At 41.9% G+C, this 17,805-nt stretch overlaps 1 pseudogene; it reads left to right on the plus strand.

The window, feature by feature from the left end:
* Positions 1–16,921, plus strand: part of LOC148532147 (uncharacterized) — a 28,687-nt pseudogene extending 11,766 nt beyond the window's left edge.
* The last annotated feature ends 884 nt before the right edge of the window (positions 16,922–17,805 follow it).

Raw genomic sequence — 17,805 nt, forward strand, 5'->3', positions numbered from 1 at the left:
ATGACTAGATGGTATTCTGAATGTCAACAGTCAGAATGTGAACTTGAATGTAAGGTCAACAACCCGTATATATACGTACTTACTGTTAGGTTGAATTAATAAAATGTTGACACTAGAATGTCAGTATATGTTTTTTTACTTATTTTAGCCAAACCCTGACACTAAACCTAACCCTAACTCCAACCATAAACCTATGCATAACCCTCACCCTACTCTTTAATCAAGAGCTGGTGACTCCTTAGTAAACAGATATTTGTGAGCTAACTATTGTCTTGTACTGTTGCCTATTCTCTGACAGTTTGCATGCTTGTTGCATTCATTAAATTTCAGTGTTAATTTTTACACTTAATATTTCAAAATGAGAACATACTAAAGATACTTTAAACAAAACAATGAAAAACAACACCAATGCCACATTTCATAATAAACTTTTTTGTCCAGTATTATACTGATGGATGCAGTCACCAAATTAGTTAATTAGTATTCCCATTATAATTTTCTAATTTCAGATGCTAATAACTTCTGAATATTAAAAATGATCTGCATTTAAATGAACATGCAAGGAGACATTGCCAAGATTTGTTTTCAGGGGAATTGGATCAAGCAGTGTTGAGTTAATTTAGTTAAACATAGATGGGGATTTTCTGATTATTTTTCATTTGGAATTTTCTCCTTCTAAAACTAAAGGAAATGTCATTTATTATATGTAGAAAATGCTTCAGCAGAGTGAGGAGCTAAGGGGTAGTCTAGATTGCCTGTGCTAATAAATAGGGTATGTATTGCAGCCTAGATGAAAGGATCAGTAATTTTAGCCCTATATTTTAAATGACGGTCATGTTTCTGTGGAAATATTGTATTGTTTATCCTTGTAAAGAATGTCACTAGAAGTATAAATATTTTTTTTTCTTCTAATGTATATACTCATTTACAATTTTTGTTTATACTGTAACTTTTTTGTTGATTCTATACTGTAACTTGTTGTATTATAACTCTTCTTTTAAGCTACTGTGCAGTATGTAGTTATTTCACATACATCTATATTAACTGGCCCTTGTTATAACTAGATAAGTTGTGTTGAAAGAGTTGTGCCATACAGTATGCAGCACTACTATAATGCAGCAAAAATATTTTGTTTTTAAACCATTAATTGCAGATTCCACCCATGTACAGTTAGTCAGTTACTTCATTAAAACTTGACACTCTTAGGGGTCTATTTACTAAGCTGTGATAGGAGATAAAGTGAACAGCAATAAGGTACACGCCAATCAACTCCTAACTGCCATTTATCAAACTCAGCCTGTGACATGGCAGTTAGGAGCTATTTGGCTGGTACAATATCACCGTTCAATTTGTCTCCTAACACAGACTAGTAAATAGACTCCTTATAAAATTATGACTTAGTTACAAACAGTTGGTGTTAAATTCATAACTAAACTATTTTGCTTTATTACACTGATCAATTTTATATGCAATATTATTTTATCTGTGTGTGACTGAGTCTAAATCTGTGTAAAAAATACTCCGATGCAGTGGCTGCGGCTTTTCGTCACACCAAGTTTCTTTATGCTTCATCTATACATGTTTAACTCAAATTCCTGTGCTGTTACAATTAGAGATGTGCACTGACCCTCATGTTTTGGTTTTGGATCTGGATCTCCCCTCTTTTTGGATCTGGATTGGTTTTGCCAAAACCTCACCTCCGTCTTTTGCTTTTCGGTTTTGGTTTTGAATTTTGATTCTTTCCTTAAAAAATCATAAAAACAGCTAAAATCACATAAAATGGGCCTTTTTTTCCTAACAGTATTATTAACCTCAATAATATTTATTACCACTCATTTCCAATCATTTTTGATCACCTCATAACTCACAATATTGATTTTTTTTCATCTGATATAGGCCCCACGTTTGAACCATGATAGCTGGCTGACTAAGCTAAGCTGCAGCAGTGGGCAGCACATACACATGGCAGTTCAACTTCAAACATGACACATCAGGAAACACTTTTATTATTCAAGAGAGGCCTGAGGGAGTTGGAGTATGTATGTAGTTGAAGGCAGGGTAGGGACAGGAAGGGTTGATTGGTAGTAAATTTAATTTTGTTTTTTGATTCCGATCAAAATTTATGAGGGAGAAGGGGAGGGGAGGAGGCATTTACAAAAAAATTAGATACATTTTCATCAGTCCTTTCGATAGTTTAATCTTTGAGCATGGCTGCTGACCTTCTATAAAGGCATTTCCAAAACTGTACAGGGACATAAAAAAACATAGTTAGTGGCCTCAAAGTACCACTTAACCAGCACAGATATGTGGATAAGCGTAAGATTTATGATTTAAGGGCAGGGGTAGCCAACCCTGGTCCTCAAGAGCTACCAAATGTGCATGTTTTACAGGTCTCCTCACAGAATCAGAACTATAATAATTAAGGATGAACTGGTTCAGATTTCTGAAATCTGAACCCCACCGAGGCCCCTTGATCTGAGCCGGGATCCGAGCCAGGCTCGGATTTTCCCACCTGACTCGGATTTGAAATCGAGGCAAAACATCATCAATGCTCTGTCAGATCTTGTGGGGTTTTGGATGCTATAAAAGGTCCCCGTGTTGGTGCCATTTTGCAATCTGGCTGTGGACAGTAAAGAGGGAGGGTGGGAGTTAGGGCTGGCTGGGCTGTGTTGTGCTGCTGTTGTCGATAGGGGCTGTGTCCACTCAGTCCATAGGGTCTGGCTGAACTGTGTTGTGCAGTGTCCCATAAAGGTTGTATTCCTAAAGGGGTGCTGTAGTGTTGTCTATGGAGTGATCTGTCCATCAGGGGTGCTCCCCCAAGTGCAAAAAAAACTATTATTTTTTTCTGTGTTCATGAATTGTGTGCACAGTAGCCACTCATGCATCAAAAAAGTAGCACCAAGCATGCGCCTGTGTCATAAATCAAGGGCCAGCTGGCTCATCCATTAAAGGGTGCTGTAACCCCAAAAGTGTGCTCCAAAAAATGTCAAAATATTTTTTTCTGTGTCTGTGAATTGTTTACGCTGCAGCCGCACATGCATCAACAAAGTAGTGCCAAGCGTGCACCTGTGTCATAAATCACAGGCCGGCTGGCTTGTCTGTTAAAGGGTGGTATAAGCCCCAAAGTGCGCTCCAAAAAAATGAAAAATTCTTCTTTTCTGTGTTTGTGAATTGTGTGCACTGTAGCTGCATGTGCATCAACAAAGTAGCAGCACCAAGCATGTGCCTGTGTCATAAATCAAGGGCCAGCCTGCTCGTCTGTTAAGGGTGGAGTAACACCCAAAGTGCGCTCCAAAAAAAATTCTTCTTTTCTGTGTTTGTGAATTGTGTGCACTGTAGCCGTATGTGCATCAACAAAGTAGCACCAATCATGTGCCTGTGTCATATATCAAGGCCCAGCTGGCTCGTCTGTTAAAGGGTGGTGTAATTCCCAAAGTGGGCTCCAAAAAAAATAAAAAAATCTTCTTTTCTGTGTTTGTGAATTGTGTTTGCAGTAGCCGCACATGCATCATCAAAGTAGCAGCGCCAAGCATGCACTTATGTCATAAGTAAAGGGCTGGTTTGGATATCTGGTCTGGACTGAAGGACCCGGCACCAATTTCTGACATGTCTACTGTCACTGCATATGATACTGTCACCATTGACAGAATGGTGGAGGATTACATCGGTGACAGCATCCAAGTAGGCATGTCAAAAAGTCTATACCTGTACTGGCAGGAAAAAGAGGCAATTTGGAGGCCCCTGTGCAAACTGGCTCTATTTTACCTAAGTTGCCCCCCTTCCAGTGTTTACTCCGAAAGAGTGTTTAGTGCAGCCGGGAACCTTGTCAGCAAAAGGCATAGGAGGTTGCTTCAACAAAATGTGGAGAAGATGATGTTCATCAATATAAATGATCAATTCTACCTGGGAGACCAGCTTCCAGAATGTACAGAGGGACCTGTGGTGGTGGATTCAAGTGGGGACAAATTAATACTCTGTGAGGATGAGGATGTACACAACACTGAAGAGGGTGATGAATTGGTGGATGAGTAGGATGAGGATGACATCTTGCCTCCATAGAGCCAGTTTGTGTAGGGACAGATTAATTGCCAGCAGTGCCAGATTAAGGTCTACATGGGCCTAGAACTGAAATCTATGAAGGGCCTATTGTGTGCTGCCACAGGTGATGTGACCATTATGGCAAGGGTGTGGCTACTGTTGTGGGAGGTTTGGTCTGTACAAGGGATGTGGTCTGTGCTGTGGGGTGTGGCTACCACCAAGAAGGGGAAAGCTACCACCTATCATCAACCACCCCAAGCTCTCTTTCTGTATTCTATACAGTGATAGCACCAACACAAAATTCACAGTACGTAAGTCCCAGGTACCCATAATGTATAGAATTTCAGGTCCTACCTGATGGTTTCAGGGCCCCATTATAATGTAAACCAGTTTGGAAAGAAATAATGAAACTATAGTGTAACCAACATTTCTGTAGGGTACAAAGATTAGTCTTCTTTTAATCAGTGCACATAATTTTAAACAAATCTTTAATTCTAAAAATGCTTGCAGTGTAGCTTAGGACATAGGGGGACTGTTCCTTGGGCGTTTTATGGGAGTGCTGTCAAGGAGAGTGAATGCATACACAGATGCAAGCCACAGGCATAAGGGGCCATAGTCAAATGAAGAAATTACACCTGCCATGGGGGAGTTGTAAGTTTTGATGGTGCGACCGATGGTAGCATCTAAGAATGCACCAATTGGTATTAACGCATGTACGGATGCTGAAATGGGCATCTCAGACCTTGTACATTGGGACGCGCTGATGTATACAAAGGAAGGAGTTTGTAGTAGCATTTTCATAGAGTCATAGATTAGTGACCATTAGTAGATGCTGCTGCATGCACATCTGCATCTGACTCAGAACCTATGCCACATCATAGTGCTCCAAATACACATTATGCCACATAGTAGTGCCCCTAATACACATATTGCCACATAGTAGTGCCCCTAATACACACTATGCCACACAGTAGTGCCCGAGTTCACATAATGCCATAGCAGTGCCTGAATACACATTATGCCACATATTAGTGCCCTAATACACATTATGTCAAATAGTAGTTCTATAATACATATAATGCCACATAGTAGTGCCCTAATACACAGTGTGCCACTTTGTAGCACCCTGGTGCAGAGTGTGCCACACTGTAGTGCCCATGATACACATTATGCCACCCTGATACACATCATGCCACATTGAAAAGCAGAAGGCACTTTATCAGGGGATAAGATTTAACAGTTCCAAGTTAGTGTCCATAGCATGTGGAAAACTGACAGCCACTGACAGCGGTGTGTATTTGTGTCAGTAGGCAGGTGGACAATAGTTTAAAAGCTTGTCCATGTATATGCTCCAGGAATACTTAACTTCTCATACTCCCACATTTACCACTGGGCAGCATGCCTGGGCTGTTTCACAGATTACTAGGAGAAGTGGCAGGAGATTCAAGATTCTCCTGTCCCTACTAAATATTGCACAGGTAAGAAAATATTGATCCAACAGGCTTGAACCTGCTCTGCATCAGTGAGGCATGTCGTGGGACACCCTGCCAGCATAGAACCATCATCCCCACTCAGTGACCAGCAAGTGATTGCACCTTGTGATAACTGATTTGATATATATATATATATATATATATATATATATATATAAATATATAACAGCCTTAGGAGATGAGAACTGCCCGCTGGAGTAAGTATGTGAGCGGAGATTCAACAGAATGGGTTTGGGAGCAGGAAGGAGCTGTGATGAAGAGGATGAAGACAGCATAGAGGACAGGCAGAGCCAATGGAAACTGAGTTAGCCCAGTGTTTAAACTAGAAGGCTTTTTCTATACATACCCACTACATACTATAAATAAACACATATAGATAGTTTTATATATATATATATATATATATATATATATATATATATATATTATACATACACAAAGAAAATATAGATTATTAATTTCCTACTGACCTTTGTATCACAAGCAGCTGCAGGTAGCTAGCCAGCAGGGCTGAAGTCTAACCTCATTCTGAAGGAATAGAAAACCTGCCAGGCTGTCTTCACAAAGCTGCCTGTGACTGCGTTGAGTTCTGTGGTGTGCTGGTCCTGTCCAGGTAAAACAACCGGTATGAGTTTGGTGGATGTCAGGGCAGCATTTTCTTGATGTCAAGCTGCACAACCTCTGAGACACTAGTGACTGTGTAGGCGGTGCAAGGACAGCTAGAGAAGCTGTCCAGTGTGTTGACATAACAACACTACATGCCAGCAATGGCATTTGATCCGCCATCACCTGGAGAGGGGGAGCGGCCTGCGGCTGGGAGAAATGGGGTGGGTGGGTAGCATTCCATGTCTGGGAGAGGGGGTTTAGCAACCTGCAGTTGGTTGGGGGATGGTCTGCCTCAGATGGCCACTGGCAGGCTGCTGTAGCAGGACACTTTTTTTTCCAGTTTACAGCAGCTGGCTTGGGCTTATTTTTATGGGTGGGCCTGGAGCTGTAGCTCCATCCCCCCATTGTTACTCTGGCCCTGATTGCCAGCTTGTTTTGTGGGGGCCCAAACAAACCAATGATTTCAGCCACAGTCGAGGGGCAGACCTTGGTTCATAAATTATTGTTTTGTTAAAGTGTGCATGTCCTGTTTATACAACATAAGGGTGGGCAGAGGACCCAAGGATTATTCCATCTCTCTTTCACCTCTATTTTTCTTTGCATTATGTACTGTTTGGGGTTTAGTTTTTCAAACTGCCATCATGTCTGCCACTGCTGTGTCACTCCTAGATGGGCCACGTGTTTGCGCCGCCCACTTGTGTCACTTAGCATAGTCATCCATCTATCTTGGTGCAGCCTTTTTGCCTAAAAACAATATTGTGAGGTGGGAGGTTTTCAGAATAGACTGGAAAACAGTGGAAATTAATGTTATTGAGGTTAATAATAATAAACGAGCAGACAAACCCATACATTCTGTGATTTTAGCTGTTTTTATGCTTTTTTTCAAAAAAATACAGAACCCAGAACCAAAAACATGGAAGGGTGGCTTTGGCAAAACCATTCCAGATCTAAAACACGAAGAAAGATCCAGATCCAAAACCGCAACACAAAACACGAAAAATGGCCAGTGCACACCCCTAATAACTCCAACTGTGGGTCTTTCAAAATGTTTTGGTGAGTAATGAATACAACTGTGCACCAGCTAGGTCATCTGGAACCGAGGTTGACTACCCCGATTTATGGCCTTACATTGTGTCTTTCTTGAGATTTCGGCATCTGCTTCTGAGGCTAGGAGTAGATTTTCATCCCAGAAGGGGACCATGAAGAGTGCTTCCAAAAAACATTTGACTTAAATAATCCTTTGCAAACCTTCTATAAAGGCATTTTCCAACCTGTTCAGGGAAAAAAACAGTTAGCTAGTTTCCTTCAAACAGCCATTGTTCCCACTGTCTATTTAACCATATCAGATATGTGAACAAGTGGTACAGATCATTAAAGGCAACTTTTCAGATTTAAGGTTACGTTGTGTCTTTTTTGGGAATTCTTTCTTGAGTGCGATGCCTGCTTGCTGGGAGTGGATTTTTTTCATCCCTGAAGGGGACCAGGAACAGGAAGTGTGCTTTCCAAAAATAGATAAACAATTGCCTTAAATAATCATTTACAAACCTTCTTTTCTGTAAAGGAATATATCAACCTGTACAGGAACATTTAAAAAAAAAGAGATAGTAGCCTTCAAATTGTGGTTGTTCCCACTATCCACTTCTTAGATATGTGAACAAGTGGAATAGAGCATTAGATGCAACATTTCATTTTAATTTTTAAATTTTACATTGTGTCTGGAGATCATTTAGAAAGCAGAAAAAGAGCTCCACCACAAACAGCAGATGACTAATCTCACACACAAAGGTTTAATAGAATTAGATACACCACCAGATGAGATGTTTATCCTGGATGATCTGTCTGATTCAGCATCATGCCCCCAAGACCAAGATTGTGCAAATTCTACTAAAAGAGAGACTGACACCATGGATAAACATAAGAGTCACCTTCTGGATGTGAATTGTCTCATTTGCATGGGGAAAACCCAATCCTCAGATGAGATGGATCTCATCCAGTGGACAACATTGAAATCACCATTACAGTCAGGAGAGTCATCAGAGAACATGAAAAAAGACGGTCTAGGTGCTGAACTTCAAGGGATTTCCCTAACATGTTCTGCAGTGTGGAAATGTTTCATTCACATGTTTTATATAAAGCAGTTCAAAGTTACAGCCTTCAAAGTGTCTGGCTTTAACACCCACCTTTTCCAGGAATTACCAAAGATCATCACAAGCAAAGGATTCATCTGTCTGGAATCTGTCTGGGAATTCATGGATCACATCTGGCCTGAATGCACTAAGATCCAATGATTCTGTGTTCTGCAGTTGACTTTATTCCTACCTGATCACAAACTGAAATATGGAATAGTGAGCACAGACAACATGGAGGCCTTTGTTATTCTGCTGCCTGCATGCCAACCAAGACCTCCCAGATTACACCCACTGGGGGGAACAGGTCTTGATAAAGACCATCTCCATCTATTGCTAAGCCTTCTTCTTCCAAACCATCCATCCTGGACTTCCTGTCAAAACAGGGAGAGCAGGGTATAGAAAGAGGAGCTAGATGTCCCTGATGACATTTTTTTTTCATCTATAATAGATGATATGGAGAGAGAAGAGATTTGCATGTTGGAACAGGGGCTCCCACCTATTTGTCTTCCTTTCAGAGAACAGAGATTTGTTCCGTAGGAAGGGTCTATGCCTGAGCTGATAGGTAGTCTCTGTATGTTGATAAACACCCTTCAGGAGATGGCAACACATAATAACAACAACTATAATAATAATGTCTCCACTGATAAGTAACCAGCCTGATCCCTTAACATATCCCATGTGGCCAACTCATAATATGACACCCAGTTTGCAGCCTCCTCTTCCTTATGACACTAATCCAGTCACCATGGTTAATCAATCAGCCATGAATACAACAGTTTTAGAATTTAGGATGTCTACTCTATTTAGGTTTGTAAATCAATACAGGATTTTTTTTAGAACATATAACTTTATAAGCTGTTAGGATAACATTTCTGCTATGTTTAAGATAAAAAAAAAACTTTTTGTAACCCAATAACTTAAAAAAAAAGTTTTCATTGCAATATTCATGCAGCCCCTTGACAGACAGCAGCACAGCACCCATGAGCAGCTACACCAATGACAGGTGTGGTTAACACACACACAAAAATTGTTTATTTTTTGGGCAGCAGCCCCTCGACAGACAGGAGCACAGCACCCCTGTGCAGCTACGCCGAGGACAGTGACAGCCAGGTGTTGCTGACATGCACACAAAAAAAGTATTTATTATTTTGGGCAGCAGCCCCTCAACAGACAGCAGCACAGCACCCCTGCGCACCTATGCTGATGACAGGTGTGGCTTACACACCACACAAAAATATATATATTTTATTTTTTTAACACTGGGGTGAACCCCTGAAAAGAGACATCAGCCCCTTAACAGACAGCAGCACAGCACCCCTGCACTGATGACAAGTGTGGCTATCAATATTTTCTTTTTCACACTGGGGGTGAGTGAAGAGCCCCCCTGAAGGACAGAGCACTTCCTGGGCAACACAGCACTACAACCAGCCAGCCCCTATGGACAGGATAAGTACAACAGCCAGCCCCTATGGACAGGATTACTACAGCCAGCCAGCATCTATGGACATGACAATAGCCAGCCAGCCCCTCTAAAGAAGAAAACACCTAGCCCTTATGGAAAACATTAGCCATCCCCTAACACAACACATCAGCACAGCACAGCTCCCAGCTCCCTCCCTCTTCACTCTCCACAGCCAGAATGAAAAATGGTGGCAAATCATGGGACCTTTATAGAATCCAAAACCCGCGAGAATCCTACAGCGGGATGATGATGTTTTGCCTCATTTTCAGATCTGAGATAGGTGGGAAATCCCGAGCCGACTTGTATCTGCCATGGATCCCTGCAATTTGGGTGGGTTTGGTTCTCAGGGAACCAAACCCGCTCATCTCTAGTTACAATCACAGCCCAGCAACTCTAGTAAAGTTTCAGTGATACCTTGCTGTGTCTGCAATGCAATTAAGACAAAATATGTAAAGAAAACTATGGTACACTCCTCCTCTCCGAGCATGTTTAAGGACATATATGTACTCTTTATTTATCATGCCTAATCAAAGTTCCATCCAGGAGAGTGGTGTCACTGTCCTTTGGTTATGTTCTAAGTCACCTGAAAATGAGAGCATACCATCATTTCTGATCTGACTTTCACTACCAACATCAAATAGTAAGGAAAGCAAAAATATTAAGAAGCAAGGGTAGAGACACTAATATAGGAACTACCCAAGCCAAAACTGTTCCATTAACAAGCTTTCCACATAACTTCCTGAAAATTGCACTTTCTAACTGAATCATACACAATCTGCTCAATGCCTCAAGGTTTAACCCTCTTCAGGCCAAGTAGCCAAATGCCAGAATAAACCCCTTAATGGCAAAAAATGCTTGTGTACAGTTGGCAAGTTACATCACCTGAATCTTAAATCTAATGTGCCCTGGGGCATCTTAAGAGAGGAGGGGGCACTTGTGCACTTCCCATGCGGGGCACCCACCTCTCTTCCAGGTGGCTGGCAGGTGAAGGAAGCGGCTGGCCAGCCACCAGAGCAATAGCGGCCATTTTCCGGCATTCTGTACATGTGCAGTAAACTCTGAACACTAGAGTGTGCCTGGAGAGTACTGCGCATGTGCAGAACACTAGAAAAATGGCAACAGTGGCCATTTTCCAGTGTTCTGAGCAGCGCTGACAGCCACCGCTGGACCACAGACAGGTACGTTTAAAATAATATGGGTGCAGGGTGTGCAGTGCAGGGCCCCCCTGGACCCAGGGTCCCATGTGCCCTGCACACACTGCACCCATTATAGATATGCTACTGAATGTGCCAGTAATTGACATTAAATTTGGTTACCAAATGTATTCATTAAAAATAAATATATGTAACTAGTATGGATGCAACTTGCAAGGAGAAAAGTGAGCAAATCAGGCCTGACAGAGAAGTGGCCACTAATCCACCCAAAGGTGCCTGTCAATGGTTTTTATCTACTTATTTTATAATGCCTCCTCAAAGACGAACAACAGAGTGGTGTTGATGACCCATATACAGGCCATGGCATCCAATGCACATCTGTAAAGGAGAGTATAACCTTTTTTTCTCCATTTACTTTAGATTTGATTCTCACTCCCACCACAATATAATAAGGATAACAAGAAAATATCAAGGAAAAAATTAAAATAAGTCAGAGGCACAGACATTAAGATAGATGGTACTCAAGGTAATGGCCTGATTCAGAGGTGCTCCCTGTTTGTGAGTGCTCGCTCTGAATCAGGGAGGGTTTTTTAAAAAAAATTACCGCCACCAGGCCACTCGCATAGCTGTGGGTGACCACCCACAGCTTGTGTGAGCGGCCTGGCGATGGTCGCAATTATCATGACCATCGGGCTTGCGACGAGACCATGTGGTAGGGTCTCAGCTCCCGCAAGCCCGAGTGGACTTCCTGCTCTAATAGAGCAGGAAGTCCACTACTGACATCACTTGTGATGTGGGTCTGAATCAGGCGCTAAGTTCCCATAGAATAACTTGCCTGAAATTCACACCCACTAACTGAATCATACAATCTCCGCCCAATGCCTCAATTTTAAACTCTCTTCAGACTGAATGGTCTTCTACAGTATCAGTCTTTTATGTGTATTTTGACATTGGAACACAGACTGTGTGCCTGATTCAGAGCCGCTCGTAAATGGCCACTCGTTTGCTCTGAGCGATGTTCGCACAACTGCGCATGCGTATGGGTCATAATGCGCATGCGCAAACCAATCATTGCGGTCGGAAATCATGTGCTTGCAAAACAGCGAGGGGCTGCTAATTTGATTGACAGATTGTACCATTTGTGGGTGGTAACAGGGGAAGGTGCTTGAAAATGGGGGAGTGGAGATCCAAACGAAGGCATGCCTAACGCTCAAAAGGGCGTTTAATGGGAGTGCATACTTAGTAAAGGAGCGTCATCGACCACGTCACTTGGTTGTCTTTTAGCCTGAACTGCTCGCAGTTCAGCAGTAAGAAAAACCTACCACAAGCACTGCAAGCAGTTCAGATTGCTTTCGATGTTCCTGATTAATCTAATAAGATGACATGTGATGAGAACGGCAAAGGGGCGTCTTTACAAAATAGCGAGCGCATTTTTTGTTTGCTCGCTCAGACATAGAGGCGTCAACAAACTGCAAAGAGCGAGCACTCAATTTAAATAGCCGGCCCCTTTTTTGGAACAACCATCCGCAAATAGCGTTCAGGTCTGAATCAGGCCCTGTGTACCAAAGGATATATGCTCTTGGTTTTCTTAGATGAAGGTGGAACACAGTATTATTTGCTGTTGTTATTGTGATTAAATTCAATAGTGATTTAGGAGAGAAATGGAGTTTAAAATCCAACATGTTTCATCTATGCAGAGGTCTTCATCAGAATGTTGTAACCATTATTTGGTGAATACATTTATAAAAAGACTAGGCTTGAGGATGAACCAATGTGTGGGTGTGCGATGTGGGAAAGTGATGATTTGAAGGATTTTGTGTAATAAACAGAGGAATGGGAATTGTTGGAAAAATGGAGTGATATTAATTGGTGATGGAGGTGATGGAACAGGCAGAGTCATGGGGGAGAGTTTGCTATTATTGGGTGGATTTTGAATAGTATTTTTGTGCAAATATAATAGTAGGTAAAAAATAAAGTAGGGTAAGGCAGAGGAACAAACCATGTTTTCATTGTAAGAGGCAAGAAAGTGCATAATGTTTGTACAGTGCAGACTAGTACTGTATATGGAGGTTGTAAAGAGTGGTCTACTGTATGCAATTTCACCATCAAGATTGTAATGATAAGTGGAAATACGTAGGTTCACATTGAACATTAGTCAGCAAGGACTGAATTGTATGGTGGTCTTAGTGCTATGCTATGAAATGCAGGTTCCCAACAAAGGTTGAGTGACATGAGAAATGGAGTGCCCATAGTTGTAGAAAACTGAGACAAAGGTTGTATGAACAGGGACCGCACTACTAAGTTGCATCTAGTCTTATAAGTGTTGTGTTTTAGTGGGGGTTGGTAGTTGTGTGATATTTGTTTTGTATATGATATAAGTGTCAGGCAGAGTGAGATGATCATTTGAATGGGACAGAGAGGAATGTGTGTGCAGTGTGTATAATGCATATATTAAAATCAAAATGGATACATAGAAGCAATTGTAGCATGCTCTAATAACAAAACTGCTCTTAAAAAGGTATTTTTGCCTTACATGCAGAACCTCCCACAGAAAATATCTAAAGGAGCCAGCTGCACATTTACCACTTCCTAATGAACATCCAATTTGAAAGAGTGCTTACAACATATTATCAAACAGAACATCCAATCTTTTACTTAAAAGCATCCCTACCTTTGAATCAAATCTAATTTAGGATCTGATTCAAAGATGGATGCTAAAGCCATTGCAGCTGAGAAAATATGCTAATAGTTCCAAATCTTACTAGAGCATAAGGATGCCCAGGACTGCCTTCTCATCGGAGTACAATGTTGCTTACCTGTGTAAATATTGGTAGCATTGATGCACACCGAGCAGTCATCTTGGCTTTGCAGCAGGTCTGACCAGCCGCAAACACTGCAGCTCTGCTGATACACAGAGAGCTCTCATACTGCATATGTAATTGCCCCTACACAGATGCTTGATTTTTCCCGCCTGACTCGGATCTCAAACCGAGGCAAAACTATAGAGTCTGAAATCTCGTGGTTCATCTCTATGTTCAATGTAGTATATAAGGGACCACGCGATGGATGCCATTTCACTCTGGCTGTGGAGACTGAACAAGGAAGGTGGGTAGTGTAGGGCTGGGAGATGTGCTGGTGCTGTCTGCTGTGTCCTGGGCTGGTGCTGATCCATTCTGGGCTGGTGCTCTCACTGTGCTGTCTGCTGTGTCCATCTGGGCTGTTGCTGATCCATCTGGGCTGTCTGTGCTGTTTGCTGTGTCCTGGGCTGCTGCTGCTGATCCATTCTGGCCTGGTGATTTGCTGTCTGCTGTGTCCATCTGGGCTGGTGCTGATACATCTGGGCTGGTGCTGTGTCCATCTGGGCCCAAGTTCTGGACTAAATATATATATATATATATAATGAAAAAAAAATCAATCAAAGTGTCTTTTATATGTTTCTCTGTGTGTGTGCATGTTAGGCTTAACTGCAGTACCGCACAAGATCCAGCCAGCAATGCAAGTTGCAACCTAGTGCTGCCTAACTCTAGTCATATTAAAAAAAAAAAATCAATGAAAATGTCATTTATATTTTTCTGTGTGTGCGTGCATGCATGCATGTTAGGCTTAACCGCAGTACCACACAAGATCCAGCCGGCAACACAAGTTGCAAACTAGTGCTGCCCGACTCCAGTCGTGCTATAAATAAATCAATTAAAGTGTATTTTATATTTTTCTGTGTGTGTCTTCGTGCATGTTAGGCTTAACCACAGTACCGCAAAAGATCCAGCAAGCAAAGCAAGTTACAACCTAGTGCTGCCCGACTCCAGTCGTGCTAAAAAAAAAAATCAGTAAAAGTGTATGTTATATTTTTCTGTTTGTGTGTGCGTGCGTGTTAGGCTTATCCACAGTACTGCACAAGATGCAGCCAGCAATGCAGGTTGCAACCTAGTGCTGCCCGACTCCAGTCGTGATTAATCTGTGCTCTGGTCCCAAGTTCTGGAGCTGAAAAAAAATAAAAAAATATTGTATTTTCTTTTGTTAATTTTTTTGTGTGCCTGTCAGCCACACCTGGCTGTCACTGTCATTGGCTTAGGTGCACAAGGGTTCTGTGCTGCTGTCTGTCAAGGGGCTGCTGCCCAAAAATATAAACAAACAATTTTTATTGTGTGCATGTCTGTCACAGCTGACTGTCACTGTCATCGGCGTAGGTGATAAACATAGCAGAAATGTTATCCTAACAGCTTATAAAGTTATATGCTCTAAAAACCTAAAGCCTATATTTATTTACATATCTATATAGAGTAGACATCCTAAATTCTAAAACTGTTCTATTCAAAAACATAAACAAAATCAGGAGAGTCCTCTGAGAAAATGAAAATAGATGCTCTAGGTCAGAGGTGGCCAACTAGTCAGAGGCAAAGAGCCCAAAAATATCTGTAGGTATGTCAAAGAGTCGAGATCATCTGCACGCCCGAAGGTGCACGTGCAAAAAAACTGTTATGATGTTTGAAGAAGCATGTAAAAGCGCATGCACACAATCATCGTGGCGGTAACTGTTTAAAGGGAAAGGAAAAGCCAGAACAATATTAAAAATACTTTGAAAAAGCCAGATCTACATAAAATACATTTAAAACATAAAAATAGATCTACATAATACACGCCAACTCTCCTTGTTGTTACTCCAGCCCTACCATGTGTCACTTCAGCCCCTCATTTGTCTCTCCAGCTGCCCCTCCATGGGTCACTTCAGCAGCCCCTCATGTGCCACTCCAACCCTCCTCTCTCCTCGGACCACTCTAGTCCAGCCACCATCCCCCAAACTCCCTCCCACTCCACAGGCCACTACAGCCCCCCCACATGTCACAAATAAAACGAACCCCCCCACAGCACTTACCCTGTTGCGACTGTCTGTGTCACATAGGTAGAATCCGTCATCTGCAACCGCATCCTCCTCATGTCTGCAGGTTCAGTCACAAGTTGTGCTCTGTCTCCTGTTTGGAGGCGTGACAGCAGCACACCGCCCATACATGTCTCCAGAGTGGAGCAGACTGTTGCATCAAAGGATGTGCCTCCTCTGAACAGCTGTGCACCTATCAGAGGAGGCAGTCAGGGTAGCCACATCAGAACAATGGAAGAGCTGCATGTGGCTCAAGAGCCACAGGTTGGCCACCACTGCTCTAGGTGCTGAACTTCAAGGGTTTTCTCTAACATGTTCTGCAGTGTGGAAAGGTTTCATTCACATGTTTTCTGTAAAGCAGTTCAAAGTTACACCCTTCAAAGTGTCTGGCTTTAACACCCACCTTTGCCAGGAATTACCAAAGACTATTACAAGCAAAGGATTCATCAATCCGGAATCTGTCTGGGAATTCATGGATCATATTTGGCCTAAATGCACTAAGACATCCAGTGATTCTTTCACTGTGTTCTGTATCCGACTTTATTCCTACCTGAATTGCAAACTGAAATATGGAACAGTAAGCACAGAAAACATGGAGGCCATTGTTATTCCGCTGCCTGCATGCCAACCAATACCTACCAGACTACACTCACTGGGGGGACCAGGTCTTGATAATGACCATCCCCATCTGTTTCTAGGCCTTCTTCTTCCAAATCATCCATCCTGGACTTCCTGTCCATAAAGGGTGAGCAGGGTACAGAAAGAGGAACTAGATGTCCCCAATGATATTTTTTCATCTATAATAGATGATGTGGAGAGATAAGAGCTTCAGTTGTTGGAACAGGTGCTCCCACCTATTTGGCTTCACTTCAGAGAACAGAGCTCTGTTCCTCATGACGTATCTATGCCTGAGCTGATAGGTAGGTAGTCTTTGTCTATTGGTAAAAGCCATTCAAGAGATGGCAACCCAAAATAACAACAACTATAATAATGTGTCCACTGATAACCAGCCTGATCCCTTAACAGCAACATACCCCATATGGCCAACTCATAACATGACACCCAGTTTGCAGCCTCCTCTTCCTTATGACACTAATCCAGTCGCCACGGTTGATCAATCAGCCATGTGTTGTCCACCCAATTTTTGGCTTTCAATATTCTAACATACTCACATATCTTAGAAGTGGACAGTTGGAACAATGGCAATTTGAAGGCCACTAACTAACTCCATTGTTTTAATGTCCCTGTACAGGTTAGGAAATTCCACTACAGAACAGAAGGTTTGCAAAGGATTATTTAAGTCAATTGTTTTTTTATTTTTGGAAAGCACACTTCCTGGTCCCCTTCTGAGATGAAAAAAATCCACTCCCAGCAAGCAGGCATGGCGCTCAAGAAAGAATTCCCAAGAAAGACACAATGTAAGACTTAAACCTTTAATCTGAAATATTGAATTTGCCACTCTGTTCTGCTTGTACACATATCTCATATGCTTAAGTGGACAGTGGGAACAATGGCAGTTTGAAGGCCACTAACTATATATGTTTTTATGTCCATGTACAGGTTGGGAAATGCCTTTATAGAAGTTTTGCAAAGCATTATTTAAGTAAATTGTTTATTTTTTTGGAAGGTACTCTTCCTCGTCCCCTTCTGGGATGAGAAAATCAACTCCCAGCAGTAGCAGCCATGCTCAAGGATTCTTATGTGGCAAGGACTGATGGAAATGTACTGTATCACATTTTTTTGTAAATGCCACCTCCCCTTCCCTTCTCCCTCATAAATTTTCTTTTGAATCAAAAAACAAATTAAATTTACTACCAATCAACCCTTCCTGTCCCTGCCCAATCTTCAACTTCATACATACTCCAACTCCCTCAGGCCTCTATTGAATATTAAAAGTGTTTCCTGATGTGTCATGTTTGAAGTTGAACTGCCATGTGTTTGTGCCACCCACTGCTGTAGCTTAGCTTAGTCAGCCAGCTATCATGGTGCAAATTTTGGGCCTAAGCAAAATGAACAAATCAATATTGTGAGCTGTGAGGTGGTCAAA

This window comes from Taudactylus pleione, unplaced genomic scaffold (genome assembly GCF_031769625.1).
Source record: "Taudactylus pleione unplaced genomic scaffold, aTauple2 ptg000083l, whole genome shotgun sequence".
Classification (NCBI taxonomy): Eukaryota; Metazoa; Chordata; class Amphibia; order Anura; family Myobatrachidae; genus Taudactylus; species Taudactylus pleione.